Raw genomic sequence first — 8213 nt, 5'->3', positions numbered from 1 at the left:
TTAAACAAAGAATTTGAAAAGATTCCATTTGGTTTTATTCAAAATTTAAGTACAAAAATATATTATAGATTTTATACATATATATTATTAAAGAACTGGTATATGATTTAAGCAAATCGATTATTCATTTCTAGGGAATAATGTCTAATATGACTGACTATCCGGAAAACGAAAATGGTTTATAAAAGTAAGTAAAAAACATTGTTTGTTGATACTAAAATTATTTACTAGGAAACTAACGAGTTGTTTGCCTTTAATACCTCTATATTTTTTTTATTAAAATATTTTGAAAACCCTTGATTTAAGTTAAATGACAAAAAGATCGCGTGGCTTCTATCGATAAACTCGTTGTAATAGACACTTTACTTGTCTCGGGAACTGCTTTGAATGTGCTTCCCCTTGTCTCTTAATTTCTTCAGTATTTGTTGAGATATTAAGATCTAGATGAAAATCGATCTTAATATCTCGAGCGTTAACAATATATTTTGGAATTTTTCATATTCTAAATAAATAATAATAAAATAAAATAAATATATTATTCTCATATATAAAAATATTGTATAATATACTAAATATCGAACATTATAATACAATTGATTATAATAAAACAAATAAGTTTATGGAATAAAAAAATAATTTTTTTTTTCATTTAACAATATATCTTTATTGAATCGCTTTGAATTCAAGCCTAACAATAAGTTTTAAAATCTTAAAGATTAATAATATTACATTAAAAACTATTTTATATAAACATACTATAATGAAATATATAATGATTTGTGAATTATTACAAGGGGCCTCTGAATAAGTAGCCAGGGCTTATTTACCAGCTATCACAGTGTAAAAGTTGGATTAATCAGCATAATCTTTACCAAAACAGATTTGCGAGTATATCACTCCGTTTCAAACATAAAAAATAAGGACTAGACAATACTAAAAATGAAAACCACCCAGCCATAAGGTCTATAAACCAAGGCATCACATTAAAAACAAAGCACCATAAACGCTACAATGCACCTTTTATTTTTTATTATTTAGGTTATCACTTCTTATATAGGTGCAATAGTTTTTGAAAGAGGGCCTAATTAGTGGAATATTTGGAAACTCTTGCCTTATTTACCTTTTAGAAAATCTGTTCCATAAAAGAGTTTTAATCTTCTACAAAAACCAAGAAAATTGGTAACTACCTTACATCTTCCGAGAGTTTGATGATTCTAACTAAGATATAGCTCAACAGATATGTTGCATTCTAAACACGTATTTAAACACGTATAGAAATCAAAGTCAATAATAGCAGAATAGGAAAAGTTAATTGTTAGACTTCTAAAAATTTAAAGACTTCCACTTCCAATGAAAATCGAGTCAGTCAGAATAAATATATAAGGCAGCTTTAGTCCGAATAGAATAAATGAAATATTACATTGTACATGGTGTTTATAAGTTTTTCAGATATAGTGCTTTTAAGAAAAACCTGTTACTCAATCTATAAATAATCACAAGTCTATAACTAAATTTTATTTAGAATTTATGTGGTTTTCTATATACAGTTTTTATACAGAGCGTGTTTGCCCTAAGCGTCTTCAAAATTCCCAAGCTATTTGCTTGATTCTTTTATGCTCTTCCGCTTCTTTGGATTTGCTTAAAGCCAACCAATTGAGAGAAATTTGATTTGTAGTCTCAAATTATGTAGTCGGAAAAATATTCATTTCGTGCATATCTGTTGTTAATCTAAAGTGACACTCTTCTATTACTTGTAATGCATGTTTTGATTTCGATTATTAATCCATCCCATATTTTTGACATTAGTCTGCATGAGTTTGTAGAAAAGGTAGTGGTTCTTAAAATATATATCTCGATTCAATTTCATTTCCATACGCATATTGCAAGATGTCAATATTTTTGTCTTAAAATTGTTACTTTGTGGTTTTAATTTTTGGATAGTTTAGTCGTAGGTCATACTAAGTATGCCCAAAATTTTGGAAATTTGATTATTCACTCGTCATATAATCCAGAATAACATATTGTCATTGATATGTATGACAAGAATCAGAAGAAAGATTCATTTAAGTCAGGAGGGAATCAGTGCGGAAAGCCTTCCAAAATGCAAAATAGACCATGCATATGTATTCAGAGAGTAAATCGAACACATTTCTAATAAATTGATCCCATCAAAAATATATAAAGGCTATATAAAGGCAACACCGCGTTATCAAATCTCAGAATGGTTATAGGCTTCTCGGTGAGGTATAATCCAGTCAAGGCGTAAAGAGGGGTTTTGAAGATATCTCGATTTAATAGAGAGTAAAAGTGCTCAAGTGCACTGGCTCAAATAGCTTTAACATAAATAAATTAAATGTTTAAATAAGACAAACTTTGGGTGGGAAATCCTTGTTTATAACGTTGTCATTTTTGTGAATATATAAGTCTTCTGTGGTTTGGCAGTGATTTTTGAGTCCATTTCAGTTATTGATATCAAAATTATTAACGTTTGTGGTCACATCATTAATTTTCTTTATACTTACGTATATTTCGTGGTCTGAAAATTTTAAAAAATACTTGTGTTTCTGCAACTAATTTCTATACAAAAACATTTTATTTACTTATATCGATAAAGATGTAATTCACAAAAACATGTATGTGATGATTTGAGATTTCTTGACGTATACGAGTAATAGGTCGTAATTGAATATAAGAATAAATATGTAAAACAAAAGATTTATGCTTAATTGGGACAAATGAATATTAAAAAAATATCTAAATAAAGCTTCTTTCAAGAAGTTATCTATCTTAACGCTTTTTGTCAATATCGTAACTAAGATAAAGAGATGAATGGAATAAACACTTTTATCTTTGTTACGCTGATGCTATTAATATCCTTTTTAGACAAGAATTGTTATATTTCACTAGTTTATTCCTAGTAAATCCTTCTAAATATTACATATATTATTTTTTAAATAAAAGCGAATGCATTGCAAAAGACTTCTCAATTCATATTTGCTCAACAGCATATTCTAGTTAGTCAGTCTTCCAATCATTATTCTTTTTGTATCATAATTCCTCTAATTTTTTCAGTTGCTATGATATAGAAAACTATGGGGTAGCAATAATCTTCAAAGTGTAAGTGGAATGTGAAGAGGGGCTTCTGTGTCTGATTTCCTGTTGAAATCATATTTTTCAGTAAATAATCTCGAAAAGCATATTAATAGCATACAAAGAAGATCTTGCTTATTAAGAGCAAGATACACTTGTTTCTGATACTTAAATGTTATTTTTTTATGAAAATATAGTATTTAAAAAAATAGTGATTAAGGATGGCGGCTGAAGGATTAGTGTATCACTCGTGTATCTTAGAGAGAATTATTCTTTTGATTCATGTTGGTTTTTCATACCAAAACTAAAGTTTGAGATTTGAGTATTCCATAAATTAAGAAATTTGTGGAAGTTGATACTAATGGTCATATAGTCGTGGTACTGTGGTCGAAAACGCTCTCGTTTTACGCTTGCAACTGGATACATAGCATTGTCATTCGTATCCTTTCATATAGTACCGATCTTGAATGATGCCTGAGTGCAACACTCTCGTTTTGCGGTAGTAAGTGGACACATGGTCTTGTCTTCTTTCAAACAGTAATCGATCGTGGACGATGTTTGAGACCTGCAGTTTATATGCGTTATGACAAGTAGTGATTGATTTTTGTACTGTTTATGACTCTTTTTTCATAATAGCACACTGATCTTTTAGTAATAAGTAACTGAAGATATATGACTATGATTCCATAAAATTGAAAAAAGAAGCAAATTTTTATTTTTTAATAATTTTTATTTGTGATTTAATCATATAATATTTTTTTACTTATTAACTATATTAGTATGATTTCATTTTGATTTTCATTATTGATTATTTCTGTTTCTTCAACTTGTGCTCAGTAGTCACAATTTGGTTTACTTATAAATTCTCATTTAATATTTAAGAAATACAAAATAATTAATTGCAAATACAAAACTTAAAAATTAACATGCAAAATTTGTGTCCGTTGTCCTTCTTCCTTTCTTGTCCTTTTGTCCTCTTAATATTTTGATATTAATTAATTATTTTGCCTTAGTTGGTACGAGAGCTATGACGTGCATAGCTAGTTAAATGGTTTTGATTAGTAAATTTATGGTAGGTCTTTACTTTTAATTAGTTTTGTGTTTTTCTCATTTTGATTTTATTATCTAAATAATTGCTTACTTACACTAACTTCGAGATACTTATTTTGTTTTTTATTTATTTATTTTTGTTTATTTTTTTTTTGTTTGTTTTTGCTCGTTTTAATTTAATATTATTTTTTTTAACAATATTTTCGTTTTACAAATGAAACTCTTTGAGTTTTGCCTTTGTATAATATTAACTTACTTTATCCTATTTTAAGCTTTGTATTCTTTATCTTTGCTGTTTTACCTAAAATTTATTTTTCTCTGCAATGCCTTTAATTATCCGTTAATCTCCTTTAATTACGTGTGAAAAGTTTTTAATGGCGTTTTGCATTCTGCCGTTTTTATAGCTTTTGCCTTTTACAAAAACGATTAATTACTTGTCTAAAGGTGTGTATTACAATAATATTTACCTAAAAGTTTAACTTTTATTTTTTCTTCTATTCTGTTTTTATCCTTTTTGGTTTAAGTATTATCTACAAAATTACATTTAATAAAATTGATTTAAAAATTTATTATTTACAGGCTTTTTTCAAAAATTGCTTTAACGTAATCGTTCACTAACCTAATATGTGTCCTTTGATAAATAATAAGTAAAATTATGAATTTGTAAAAATAAATCAAATTATTAAGAAATAAATTATAAATAAATATAAAAACTTAAAACTAAATTTCGTAAACAAGATTAAATACTTCAGAATATTACAAAGAATCTTTTTCAAGCTAAAAGACCTGGTTTAAGATAATATCGGATCTGATTGTATCGTTACAGAAAATATTATTAATAATTTAGAACTCTGATAATACTTTGGGTATTTAATACAAAATACATTATCGGAAATATATTCGTTCAAGAAAAACTAAGTCAATATAATATGCAGTAATTGTCTTCGATTTTATTATGGTATTGAAAAGTATACACCCCACATCTTTTCTAAAGAGTGACACTTCGTTCTTCGTTCGATAAATGAACGATTGTTTTTGAGAAGAAGACGCTTTGATTTGATATTCAGTTTTTCAAATAATTTTACTTAAATACATTCAACGTTTTTATATATTTTCTATAAAACCATATTTGGGAGACCGCAAAAAAGGATTATGTTTCGGCACTCATATCTTCAGCCAAAAGTTTCGAAGTACTCTTTTGAGGTTTAAGAACAAATAGAAGTATTATTTGTCGAAGTCCTAAACTACAGAATGCGATTGGAATAAATTAATAATATGCAATTATTTTGGCCACCATCATCACCTTCACAACATTGTGCTTTCTATTATCAAAGAATATTTTCTCTTTTTTTGTATGGAACATATTAATTGTCATTTTATTCATCAAACAGACTAATCCTGGTACTAAAATATTCAGTGTAGATACTTATTCAAAGAAACTAATGAATACATAAGGAACACTGATGTATTCAAGGGAAGTATATTACAGGAAACTATAATAGATAGCATAGTTCAAAATCAGACGCAATAACATTCACATCTGATTATTGCATGATCAGTTATTTTATGTGGTCCTTGTCCATTGACTTTTGATGAACTGTCGGCAAATGCGGTGCAATCTTTATAAACAGATTTTTCATGGTACGATAGCATGCTCAGGAACATAAGGACGTTTCTTTAGATCTTCGTTAGCTCTCTTTTATAATTCCAATGTATACCAATCAAACTATTTTTGTGAATTTTATTGTTGCTTTTCGAATTAACATCCTTAATTGCAATTGCACATCCTTAATTGCACTTGCAATTATCGGTAACTATACATCCATTTTATAGTCACGTTAAAATACAATGTACTAATAAATAATAATTGATGATAAATTGATGATTTTTCAGTGCCGAGTTATTTCAATGGTGTTTTGTTTTGCCAAAAAAAACTATTTTTAATCGCCTTTATTAGCGAGCAACTATTCAGTGTTAGCTAAATAGTTTGATGTAGCAAAATAAATCCTTTAAATGTGGACCATGTATACTATAGACCATCAGAGCGACTGGAATCGGAATAAAGATTACCGTTAATTTAATTCTGTGTATTTTATTTCGTTCCAAATGAATGTCACACGGTTTCGGCAATCAGAGAAAAGCAACGCAAGAGAAGTTTAATGAATTGGTTAAATTATTTTTATATATTGAATATATTTATAAAACTCTGCAAAACTTATTTTGAACTTAATATTATTTTGATTTGGTTGCATTAGAAACACAGTTTTAATTGAAAAAACAAAGTATCTATTATATGAAAATTCAAGGGCGTGGCCCAAAAGGGATATATGTTGCGGTAACTTGCACCTGACCCCCTAGTAATATTTCATTACATTTCATTATGAAAAAAGGGATTCATAGAAAAAAAAAAACATTCTTAACCTTTATGTGCTCGGTAGTCTACATTTGTAGCATTTTGTGCGAAAAAGTCTTATAAAAACGAATTTTGCACAACGACAGGGTGCGAGATTTTTAGTAGTTTCCTAAAAATCAATTTTAAGTTAATTTTAAACTTAACAACATCAAAACAATAATTTATTTAAGCCCTAGACCCAACTTTTCAAAATGATCACCTCCTGGCCGGTAGTCTACATTTGTAGTCACCATATAATTTATATGAAAATTCATATTAAATATCTATGTAGCTCAATATTTTTTAGTTCCAACATGCAGAAACATGTTCCTTTGTAATTTATTTTATTCTCTGTTTACTTGTACATACTTCTGCTGCATATTTGTACTTATATGCATGATTTTATGGTTTAGATCGCAACAGTAGGAGGATTAGGAAGCGCAGTTCATACTGCTGTAATCAATTTTCTGCTTATGCTCAATCTGATTACAATGTAATGCTTTCGATCCGCTTTTGATTGGTTAATTTGGTAATGAAATAGTTTATTTGAAACATAGAGCAGTAAAATAAAATGAGAATATTGGAAAATATGATTGAACGTGCTTCAACTCGGCCACTATTAGTTGTTAAACAGTAAGTGTGTTTGCAGGTTTTCCTTTTTTTGGAAGTGGCTTATGAAAAAAGAATGGCGACAATATATTGACAAATTACTGAGCGAGATTGATGAGGAGGAAGAGGAGCACTAGTTTTTAGCGATGAATGGTTTGATGATCATGTACCACTTGACCATCATACAAGTTCCAGCTCAAGCAATGTTTTTGTTGGTGCTGTAAGTGTTGCGATTAGTTTCTATTCTAAAGAATCTGACGCCGAGAATGAAATGATACTTGGTGAAGAAGGTGATTCAGAAATATGAGCAAGAATAAGGTATATTATTCGAAATAAATTTTGATTATGTGATGAATGTCAAAGAGACCTCGGTCGTTATGCAGTATCTTGATACATTTGTGTCAAGAGATAATACTGTCTGGTTCAAATCTATACCTAATCAAGTAGGTCGCACTACTGCTCACAATGTGTTTCATGACACTACTGTTGGTCCAATTCGAGCGACTAAAGGTCTAATTTTGTACACCGTATTCGATACTTGAATAAATTTTGAGAGGAACAAACTAAAAAGCCAGGAAAACTACGCGAAATATTTGCAGTTGGTGCATAAAAACCAGTGTGTGACGTACAAACAGTCACATATTCTTTGGGTGAATGTTGTTCCTCAAAAGCTACTTAAAATCTTTTTTACCCAAATTTTGTATAATAATTTTCATAATAAATATGTACAATTGTCTGTAAAAGTAAAATAATCTGTCTAAAAGTGTTTTTTTAATATGTTGGTCTAGATTTCTTCATAACATACTTGCTTGCTACAAATGTAGACTTCCGACCGGCAACGTAGGAAAAATATCCCGAGCACATAAAGGTTAAGTATGATCTATCCATACTATACCTATCCGATGGCAAAAGTATGTGCATTTCTATTTGCAGTCTGTCATGTACAGAAATTGAAAAAAGGATTTCCAATTCAAAGACTTCGTTATTTTTTTAAGATAAGATTGAGTAGGAATTATATAAATTATATCATTTCAATAAAATATTCTCTGAATTTATTGGATGAGATGTAGGA

This window comes from Teleopsis dalmanni, chromosome 1, assembly GCF_002237135.1.
Source record: "Teleopsis dalmanni isolate 2A chromosome 1, ASM223713v2, whole genome shotgun sequence".
NCBI lineage: Eukaryota > Metazoa > Arthropoda > Insecta > Diptera > Diopsidae > Teleopsis > Teleopsis dalmanni.
Note: the sequence above shows the minus strand (reverse complement) of the source record.